Source organism: Rana temporaria, chromosome 2, assembly GCF_905171775.1.
Source record: "Rana temporaria chromosome 2, aRanTem1.1, whole genome shotgun sequence".
Lineage (NCBI taxonomy): Eukaryota > Metazoa > Chordata > Amphibia > Anura > Ranidae > Rana > Rana temporaria.
The window spans coordinates 101,774,264-101,784,590 of NC_053490.1; the positions used below are offsets into that span (position 1 = coordinate 101,774,264).

The 10,327-nt window shown below is 41.3% G+C and overlaps 1 long non-coding RNA gene across 1 annotated transcript; it reads right to left on the reverse strand.

The window, feature by feature from the left end:
- Window positions 1–356: 356 nt before the first annotated feature.
- Window positions 357–4,559, reverse strand: LOC120928542. The gene is made up of 2 exons (XR_005747215.1): window positions 4,075–4,559; window positions 357–544 (listed from the first exon to the last, which is right to left on the reverse strand). It is a non-coding gene; the product is annotated as an uncharacterized LOC120928542 (long non-coding RNA).
- Window positions 4,560–10,327: the final 5,768 nt, after the last annotated feature.

Consider the following 10,327-nt stretch of genomic DNA (forward strand, 5'->3'; position numbering starts at 1 on the left):
TCTAAAATGTATGAAGTTTCCTGTGTGTGATGGCTTCTTCCTAGTGGCTTGGATGTACTTTTTGCAGTGATCTTTCTGCTATTTGGTGATGGATTTTAACAAATCTATCAAAGATCAGATAATTTAGCAGAATCCTGTATAATAAAAATCATAATAATTTTCATAAAATGTATCCTTCACCATGCATGTGCTGCACTGTATCATCAGCTGAATTTAACAGTATGCCCAATTTCATTGGAGGCTGTAATGATCTCTAACCACCCTTCTGCCCATCTATGGCCACCAGAAAGGTGATTTATTTAGGTGAACATACCAGCTGTTGTTTATATGTATAAAAATAGTTGAAACCTCTTTCCTAAAGTGACATCTTTATTAGTACGCTTAATGAGCCACTGTCCATGGGCAGCTGTTTATTAGAACCTCCTCCTTTCTTCACAACTGCTGTTCAGGGAAATTTTCTGGAGACTCCCGTTTGGTTTGACATCTGTGCGTCTGTCCTCACTTTGTCCAGGGTGCTTCTTCAAATATGAACTTGTGACTACACCTGTGCTTGTAACAAAGGAGATCACATTAGCGTTTTAAAAGTAGCACTATATGGAATCACAGCGTTATAAATATGTCACAATATGGGGTCAAGGGCGGTAGAGGTAACTGTCAATAAAACAAACAAAAGTGTCTAGTTCTGTTACAGGAAATGTAAAGAATTCATGGTGACCTGGTGATAAGTCTCTGATTCTAGGTGTAATCACTCCCTCCCCACCCCCTGCAGGGAGAACACAATAGCTCAGCGAGAGGGATTTCCCCATTAACACTGACTGTGATGGGGGAGTCGAGGAAATGTGTATCATCTTTTCCGGCTTTAGGCTTTTTCTGTGTTTCCAAGAGTGAGAATAATAATTCCTCTTGAGGGTGGAGGGGGCGAGCAGGCAAGTCAGGGCACTCTCTACTTTGCAGATAGAGAAAGGAGCTGTGTGTTTGTGGGCGTCCTGACACTCCTGCTCACCCCCTCCCTCCTCAAGAGGCTTTCTCCACACCAGGGAGAAAGCCTCACATTACTGTGTGGAGTTACAGACAGAAGAACAAGAAGTGAGGATTTCTCAGAAGAAATAAAGACATTTAAAAGCAAAATGGAAGGAAGAGGTAAGTGAAGGAGGACTGCACTAAGGTAAAGGAAGCTATTTAGGGGATTTTGTTTTACCTTAACAACCACTTAAGGACCGCCTCCTGCACAGATATACGTCGGCAGAATGGCACGGCTGGGCACAAGCACGTACCTGTACGTCCTCTTTAAGTGCCCAGCTGCGTGTCGTGGGCGCGAGCCCGCGGCGTGCGCGCGTGACCCGGTCCAAAGCTCCGTGACCGCGGCCGCGGAACCCGCGGACCCGATCGCCTCCGGAGTACCGCGATCGGTCCCTGGAGATGAAGAACAGGGAGAGCTGTGTGTAAACTGTAAACTTCACTGTGGCGCTGTCATTGATCGTCTGTTCCCTGATATAGGGAAAGGTGATCAATAATGTCACACATCCAGCCCCGCCCCCCTACAGTTAGAAACACATATGAGGTCACACTTAACACCTTTAGCGCCCCCTAGTGGTTAACTCCCAAACTGCAATTGTAATTTCCACAGTAAACATTACAATGCATTTTTATAAAAAATGTTGCTGTGAAAATGACGATGGTCCCAAAAATATGTCAAAATTGTCCGATGTGTCCGCCATAATGTCGCAGTCACGAAAAAAATCGCTGATCACCGCCATTAGTAGTGAATTTTTTTTTTATAAAAATGCAATAAAACTATCCTATTTTGTAAATGCTATAAATTTTGCGCAAACCAATCGATAAACGCTTATTGCGAGTTTTTTTTACCAAAAATAGGTAGAAGAATACGTATCGGCCTAAACTGAGGAAAAAAAATCGTTTTTTTATATATTTTTGGGGGATATTTATTATAGCAAAAAGTAAAAAATATTGCATTTTTTTCAAAATTGTCGCTCTATTTTTGTTTATAGCGCAAAAAATAAAAACCGCAGAGGTGATCAAATACCACCAAAAGAAAGCTCTATTTGTGGGAAAAAAAGGACACCAATTTGGTTTGGGAGCCACGACGCACGACCGTGCAATTATCAGTTAAAGCGACGCAGTGCCGAATCACAAAAACTGGCCGGGTCCTTTACCTGCATTTTGGTCCGGGTCTTAAGTGGTTAAGCAAAAATAGCAATTGATCCTACTGGAACAATTGCTATTGTTTACCTCTTGCTAAATATCTGGCAGCACACCCTCCTTTTACATTATATAAACATGTATGCTCAGCTAAAACAATTGTTTTGGCTAACCAAGAATGGTCAGATGGTACCTACAGATCCAGCCACCTTCCAATGTCTATCACTGCTTTAAGCTGGTTATACATGGATTGAAATTTGGCCAGTTCAGCAGGTTCAGTTCAGGGACTGGCTGAATTTTGTTCCATGTATAGGCACCCTGGTTATACACAAGTCAACGTATCAATAGACTTGTGTACAACCAGCCTGTCGGGATTTCCTCAAACCATTAGTGCCATTGGCTATAGGCAGCAACACAATAGCTATGCAGGAGGAATTCCCCCACCAACCCAGTTAGTGATCCAGCAATTTTCTTTCCTTCTGTGGTGTAAGCTAAGAAAATCGCATAATCTATGGCCTGCCTTAGCCTACAACTGCTTGAAGAATGTAGGTGGTTTTACATTTCATCTCTCCCTTCCACCATGTTTATAAGACCTAACTTTAAAAAAAATACAAAAATAACTATTTTTGTTTTGCCACACCCTCCCTTATTTACTGCTTAATTCTCTCTGGAATTCATCCAGTTTAGAAGCATTTCCCATACGATCTGTCTTCCCATAGGATTTTCTTAGAATTCCTTCCATATTACAGTGGTTTACATGACAGATGCATTAATCATTACTCCAGAAATGAGTTTATTAGTACTGCACTTAATTTCCATTTACAGTCAGAGAATGTGACTTTCCCGTAGTCCCATCACTGCATACCACATTAGCATGTGATATATGGCGCTCTCACTATATATCTGTTTGTAACATGGTCATATGTATCTCAGATCTGTGATGTCACCAGCTGACTTATTATCTGTGAAATGTCACACTGACTACATGCTTATATTAACTCATCCCAAGTATTTGTCAAACTCATGTTGTTTCTATGTGGAATCTGGACCAGTATTGACACTTGTCATTCAAACGTTGAAGTAAGTTTCAATGAGACAAGGAATAGAAAGAAGATGCAATGTTTAGATATAACCGAGAAAGGCAAAGACAAACTTGGGATGATTTCTGGGAAGATTTGACGAAGATCACGTGAATTATCAGAACCGTTCAATAAGCATTCTTCATTAAACATTCAAAACAACATCTTATTTTAAAGGAGTTGTAAAGGAAAAAATGTCTTTGCCTAAAATTAATGTCTGCAAGGTAGACAGACAGAATAGTGTAATGATTCTGTTAGAAAACGAGTAAATACCTATTAAATTCCTTCGATATATATTCCCAATTAAGGGATGGGGCGTGGGACTATACGAATGCTATTGGGATGTATCTAACAATTATCAATGGGTAAAATGTAAAAATATTATTAGCTCTGGATCCGCAGCAACCATACACCATAGACAAAACTTGTTCAAGTATGCCTATAATTTAAATGATCTCATACACTAAAAAAATAAACATTAACAGCGCTTAATTCAAGCCTACAGTGCTTAAAAATAAATGTGTCACCACATCCTGCTAAATAAAGTTTTCTAATGGGAAAAGCATATATGAACCACCACATATAAAAACCTCAATAGAGAACCTCCAATAAATTAAAATAATCACAAAGTCCTTGATGCAATTAAAAAAATCAACATAAGAATGATCTGTGGTATTCAGACTATGATGCCTGTCTGAAAAGCTAGGAAGCACAGTCTCGCAGGGACTTTCTAACAGTCCTATATCCAAACAGGAAAACCTTAAACGACACTTCTGCTATGACTGTGCTGATGCATGTATTGACACGTAGGGATGCCCCAAAAAACCTCACTCACCAGATGGATGACATCAAAAGGCATGGAACGCTGACTCTCTGTCTGGAGTATATGATGGTACAGCTGGATCTCTCCCCGTCCTTCTGCTACCGTCTGGTGGGCTCTGGTTGTGCTCAAATGGATGCATTTATGTAAAAACAAGAGGGAGACTCCACATAGTGTAACACTGTTTATTTCAATCAGGGTGAAGCTCTCTTCAATGTTATGCTTACAATCAAATAAAATTCAAAATTCAAATATGGCGCTGTGCTGCAATCAATAGGCTCGCATGCTCTCACTTAGTATAGCTGCCTGGGGATTCCTCCTCCTGACGCCGTGAGTCCCGGGATCCCGCTCGCCTGATTGGACAGTTGGTTCACGTGACCACGCCCTGACGCGTTTCGTGATTGGATGTCACGTCTTCAGAGAGCGTGGCCACGTGTCGTGAACCATCTGTATATATAGCACCGAGTCATTCGAGCCTCCGTGACGTAGGCTGAATTCTTAATGAGATCTGGGGACGCCCTGTGTTGTCTGCTCCAGCTGATCAGACGTGGCAAACGTCACGTCTTCAGCTAATAACAGCGTTGAACGAGTGCCCATTGTCTTACCAATGCAAACGTCCTGCGCCCCCAGTGGTCAATGTTCATAATACGGTTACCAGGTACTCAATCTAGTGTGAATTACAACCACGAACAGGGTGTCATCGTAGCAGGCCAGTGTTTAGCAGGTACCTTTCAGGCCCGACATTGCACCCTAATTGTATTCACATCAAGCTGTACCAGGATGGCTACAACGCTGACTGTCTCATATACAATGGATAAAAGAAATAATACAATGCACAATATTACACTGTTACAGATACATAAAATATAGACAAAACTTGTATATATAAAAAGTAATTTTAATCATAATTTATCATATTAATACATACAGTCAAGACTTAAAAAGAATGATCATATGAGAAGTCATGTTTCACCATTGATGGATTTGAAAACTGTTCTATACAGTGGGTCCGACATGTTTCGCCCATTCGGGCTTCCTCAGGGACATATATATAAACAATCTATGAATGAATGAAAATATATAAATATATGATTATATATTTTAATGTATGTATTTGTATATTTTCATTCATTCATAGATTGTTTTATATACATATATGTCCCTGAGGAAGCCCGAATGGGCGAAACATGTCGGACCCACTGTATATAACAGTTTTCAAATCCATCAATGGTGAAACATGACTTCTCATATGATCATTCTTTTTAAGTCTTGACTGTATGTATAAATTTGATAAATTATTATTAAAATTACTTTTTATATATACAAGTTTTGTCTATGGTGTATGGTTGCTGCGGATCCAGAGCTAATAATATTTCTACATTATACCCATTGAACATTGTTAGATACATCCCAATAGCATTCGTATAGTCCCACACCCCATCCCTTAATTGGGAATATATATCTATTTTTCTACCAGGGACGGTAATGCTTTTGGCTACTTTTCTTGTTTCATCTGTGCAAGCCCTATATATATATATATATATATATTTTCTCTATTAAATTCCTTCATCTATATCACCTCCGGCATTCTAGTTTCTGCTCTCTCATTTACTTCCTAGTTTGCGGCGCACGTTTATGTAAGAACTATATTTCCCAGTATGCATTGCGGCACGCCCAGTAATTCACATGAAGTCTCTAACATGTAGAGAGCGTCCTGCCGCACAGATGTAGTTCCCAGGAGGGGGCGAGCACATCACTGACCACCGTAGTAAAGCTCGTTTATGTAAGAACTATATTTCCCAGTATGCATTGCGGCACGCCCAGTAATTCACATGAAGTCTCTAACACGTAGAGAGCATCCTGCCGCACAGATGTAGTTCCCAGGAGGGGGCGAGCACATCACTGACCACCGTAGTAAAGCCTCCCTTCACGGTGGCGAGTAACAATCAGACAAGCAGGAAGTGAACAGAACAGAGATCAAATAGAGCAACTTCTGAGCAAAAACGAACAATGAGGAAGCAAAAAGAGGAATGTCTGCAGCTTATTATGAAAAACATTTTTTTCCTTTACAACCCCTTTAAGAACTTTTTGCATGTGAGTCACCCAATCTAATTGGCCAGCAAATGTTCTTCTCTAATAACATCAAGATAATAGACTTTTTTTTTTAAAATTCATAATGGTGCTACATAGAAGAATGTTTTCAGGCAACATAGAACTAACTTCCTCACCTCCCCACCTACATAAATAAGCTCAGCCGTCTCCTAAAGTTGGCTAGATTGTACCAGCATAACTGATTGCCCTCCTTTGTCTGTGCATGTATCATCACACCAAAAGTAGGCATGTGCATTTAGTTTCGTTCCGAATCGAAATTCGGACAATTTTTTCAATATTCGGACATTCGGATGCACAGAATTCCCGAATTGCAATATTAATGAATTTACCGAATCCGAACGAACGTTTTCGATTCCGAATCGAAAACCCGCGGACGAAATTCGATCGGAATTCGAAAAAAATAAAAAAATTCGAATCGAATTCGAAAACAAATTCTATTCGAAAAGAGACTATTTGTTTTCGAATCCGGTCGAAATATTTTCGAATTCGACCGGATTTTTCGAAATTCGGTCGAAAACGAACGAATTCCGAAAACGGTCGAAATATTTTCGAATTCGACTGGATTTTTCGAAATTCGGTCGAAAACGAACGAATTCCGAAAACGAATTTAACACATGTAACGAATCTAACTGAACGAAATTAATTAAATAACGAATTGAAACGAAACGAAACAAAACACATTTTTCCCTTTTGCACATGTCTAACCAAAAGAGGTGCTTCTGGCATAAAAAGCCTTGATGACTATTTCAAGAAATTCCGACATAACCACAGTACGACAAGATCAGGGGTCATATCTCAGAAATATACACAGTCCTAACAAATTGTACCGAAAAGCTGGAATATATGAAAAAATGGGAGGCTGACCTCCGGGAGAGCATTGAGCTGGACGAGTGGCACAATATAGCCCAAGGGGCCACGAAGCCCATCATAAATACTTAATTGATAGAAGCTAATTTCAAAGTTTTAATGAGATGGTATATGGTCCCTGCAAGACTGGCAACCTTTATACCTGGGGCATCCCCTTGATGTTTTCGAGGCTGTGGACAACTGGGGACGATGTACCACATATGGTGGCAGTGTCCTAAGGCGAGGCGCTACTGGATCAGGGTGTACAATTTTGTGTATTCCCTCACACAGGTAAACCTGATTAAATCCCCAAGACAGGCATTGTTGGGTGCCGAGCTAGAATCAGCCTCAAAATCCCAAAAATTACCATAGCTAAATCGTGGAAATCGGCGGTGGTGCCATTCGACCAGCTCAAACATAAGCTCTCCTGGATTATGCTCAACGAACGAATGACTGCAACTTTAAATGATAAAATGCAACAGCTTGAAAAGGTATGGAGTCCTTGGATCCAGTACTTAACGGGAGACTCTAGGGGGCAGATTCACAGAGCAAGTACGCCGGCGTATCTACTGATACGCCGGCGTACTTTCAAATTTCCCGTGTCGTATCTTTAGTTTGAATCCTCAAACCAAAGATACGACGGCATCTGGGTAAGATCCGACAGGCCTACGGCTTCGTACGCCTTCGGATCGCAGATTCAATACTACGGCGTCCGCTGGGTGGAGTTTGCGTCGTTTTCCGCGTCGGGTATGCAAATTAGCTTTTTCCGACGATCCACGAATGTACGCGCGGTCGTCGCATTCTCTTACGTCGTCTGTAGTCGGCTTTTTCCGGCGTATAGTTAAAGCTGCTATTTTGTGGCGTATAGATAGACTTGCCATGTTAAAGTATGGCTGTCGTTCCCGGGTCGAAATTCAAATTTTTTTTTTGCGTAAAGTGAATAGGGATGGACGTAAGTCACGTCTAAGTTAAAAAAATTACGTTGTTGTGACGTCATTTAGCGCAATGCACGGCGGGAAATTTAGGAACGACGCATGCGCATTTCATTTGGCGCCGGGACGCGCTTCATTTGAATGAAACCCGCCCCCAACCCGCCCAATTTCAAATACGCCGCCAGAAAAACACTACGCCGCCATAACTTACAGCGCAAATTCTTCCTGGATTCGAATTTATGACAGGTAAGATTCGGCGGCATAGCGTATCTCTGATACGCTGCGCCTGTCCAACTGTATGTGAATCTGCCCCTAGGACTAAATTGATGTAGGGGGCCGGTGGGGGGTGGATGTCAGAGTATGGGGGTCACTTTCTAATTTTCTAACTCTTTCTTTCTTCTTTTCTTCTTGAACTACCTCTCTTTGGGTATGATAATCCTCTTTGTTACCACTGACTGGGCTGACAAAATAAGGGGGGTCACCTAGCTGAAACCTATTTTTTTTATTTAACTTAGGCCCCGTACACACGACCGGATCTATCCGCTGGGATTGATCCGCGGATCAGTTCCAGCAGATAGATCCGGTTGTGTGTACGGCCTAGCGGACATTTTCAGGCGGATAAAAATCCAGCCGACGGATTCCCAGCGGATAAAAATTTCTTAGCATGCTAAGAAATCTATCCGCTGGAATCCAGTCCAGCGGACTGGTCGTCTGTACAGACTCACCGGATCAGTCTGTCCGCTCCCATCCCTCGCATGCGTCGTAATGATTCGACGCATGCGTGGAAGTATTTACCTTCCAGGGGCGCGGCCACGTCACCGCGGATGTATTCCGCGGGGATTTCGATCTGACGGTGTGTACAGCCATCAGATCCAAATCCGCCAGAGGATTTATCCGCTGGAAACGGTCCGGCGGACCGTTTCCAGCAGATATCCTCTCGTGTGTACAAGGCCTTAGACATAGACCCCACCAGAAGAATAAGTATGTAGTTGTAATAATAATATACGTTACATCTCAGATGGTAATGTGTCAGCGCCATATCATTAAGAAGATTGCATTTGCCTTAAGGAGCAGTGCTGCAACACCTACATGTAACTGTAAATGTAGTTTGTAGTTCTGTTTTATTATGTTTTATTATGGAAATTGTGAAAACTGGAAATAAAAACCATTGAAACAAAAAAAGCCTTGATGAAATCAAATCAGCAATAGCAGCTATAAAAAGCCTTGGGTGATGACATACATTTCCTCATATATAAAAGAATGAATGGCACTTGTCTATCAGAGCCACCCATAGACAGGAAGATGTGTCACCAAGAATTCTGGTCAGTGACACACCTATCCTCTCTGGCACTGGAGAAGCGCCAGGATCCTCCACAATTTTCTCCTTGACTCAGCCATTGGGTGGATTTGGCAAATATGCCGTGTACACATTGTTCCCCAGAAAGGAAACAATCGGTGCCTGTTTGCAAAGGAATTTTCCAACATGTTTCCACCATGGTCTAAGGATTTGCTGTTTATCACATACAGTGCTCGTATCTGTCACATGCAGCAATTGTGCGCTTTGTCCGCACCATTATAGCTGGTCTATTACGTTTTTATTGCAGCCTGTGTCCCCACTGGGAAGATTCACCCTTTTTTCCTGGTAACCACTGTCCCCAGGACAGAATGTGAGGGAAAATCCAAAATGTTGCATTTCAGTCACCAAAACAATAAAATAAGGAAATGATAGACTTGTTGCCATGACAAATGTCTCAGAGAGGTTTTCTCTCACATTGGAGAGATTTCCTATTGTTTACCATTGTCTATACAGGACAATAAGGGAGGGAAAATCTTCCCAGTGGGTCACAGACAGCAAAAGAAGAAAAATTGACAAGGGTTTTACCATTATCCAAAACAAAAAGTTTTGCTTTAGAGACATTTTAACCACTTCAGCCCCAGAGGATTTGGCTGCCCAAAGACCGGTCCATTTTTTTGCGATTTGGCACTGCGTCGCTTTAACCACTTCAGCCCCGGACCATTTTGTTGCTAAATGACCGGGCCACTTTTTTGCGATTCGGCACTGCGTCGCTTTAACTGACAATTGCGCGGTCGTGAGACGTGGCTCCCAAACAAAATTGACGTCCTTTTTTCCCCACAAATAGAGCTTTCTTTTGGTGGTATTTGATCACCTCTGCGGTTTTTATTTTTTCGATTTAAACAAGAAAAGTGTGACAATTTTGAAAAAAAAAACAATATTTTTTACTTTTTGCTATAATAAATATTCCCCAAAAATATATAAAAAAAACAAATTTATTTCTCAGTTTAGGTCGATACGTATTTTTCTACATATTTTTGGGAAAAAAATTGCAATAAGTGTATATTGATTGGGTTGCGCAAAA